The following is a 1,310-nucleotide window of genomic DNA, read 5'->3' as shown; positions in this document are numbered from 1 at the left end:
CCCCCCTCTGGCTCCTCCTGACTCTTTCTGCAGCCTTTCTACTGCTACTCCTAGGCTCCTTCTTACTGCTGTCTTTCAGTCACACCCCTGACCTTATGATAGGAAAGGTCTAACACCTAGCCTTCTCGGATAAGGGCTAACAATCTCAGATGTCCCATGTACAATTTGCGCACGCTAAAGATCCCTTGGTGGTTCAAAATCGATAAGAGTAGATTCCGGCCGCCACCAGGGCAAAATTTAACATGTCCTACCAACTGAAAATGTTTGTATCCCGCGCGCTCATAATAATAATATTACCTTTTGCAGTTGCGAGCACCGCAAAACACTTTAACCAGCCCCCCCCCCAAAGCGACAAAAACTAGAAGAAAAAAAATCAAAACGACCCTGTTTTCAACCATGCTGTAATGTAACTTGTACCGGCGCCGTGAAGCGATTAAATCTATATATGGGTCATACACTCTTGGTCAGCTGGCTGCTCATAACTAGCGTCGTTTGGTGGTTGGCTCTAAACTGTAAGTAATATTTCCACTGTGAAAAAAACGCAAACTGAGATGGTATGGGCACAAAACAAGATCAACAGGGCACTGTACAAGGAGGGAGAAGGACAGGCGGACAGATAAAGAGATGGGAAGACAGCATAATAGAATGGATAGGTTCAGAGTTTAGTGAAACCCCTCGAAAGGCTGAAAATAGAGCAGAATGGAGAAAAGTGGACGCCCGATCATCCGTGGTGCCTCGACCGTCATCAAGAATAAGTTGACTTGAAGGGATAAGTAAGTAAAGTAATGTTTGCAAGCATTTTTAACGCCCCTATCTTTACACTTTACAGAATGCCATGTAAGAGGTCAGCTGTTTCAACCCTGCCTGCCTGTCAATGGGAATCCGGGCTGTGTGTGATACAGCGTCCTGACAGGAAGACTGAGATACTCAGCACAATGTATTATGGTATTATTATGATAATATCTTCCTCTCAACTGGGGAATAAAACTCGTCCTCTGCGTGCATGCAGCTGCAAAAAGCCTAATCATGACACAGACGCTGGTAACCTTCCCCTGTCCCAACAAACAGTTCAGTGACACGGACACCAGGAAATGGGGTCGTAAACTCCTGGTCAGCTCCCTGTGCTCGCTCTCAACAGGTGTTGTTAGGTGGGGCGCATTTGGATGCTGCACAGACTGGCAGAGTAGAGCGTGGTTGGTCTGGGGAAGGAGGGGGGAGAGAGAGAGACACAGAGAGAGACAGACAGACTGAGAGAGAGCGACAGACAGACAGACACACACACACACACACACACACACACACACACACAG

The sequence above is a fragment of the Aplysia californica genome, unplaced genomic scaffold (assembly GCF_000002075.1).
Source record: "Aplysia californica isolate F4 #8 unplaced genomic scaffold, AplCal3.0 scaffold00121, whole genome shotgun sequence".
Classification (NCBI taxonomy): domain Eukaryota; kingdom Metazoa; phylum Mollusca; class Gastropoda; order Aplysiida; family Aplysiidae; genus Aplysia; species Aplysia californica.
This window is presented reverse-complemented; position numbering follows the sequence as displayed.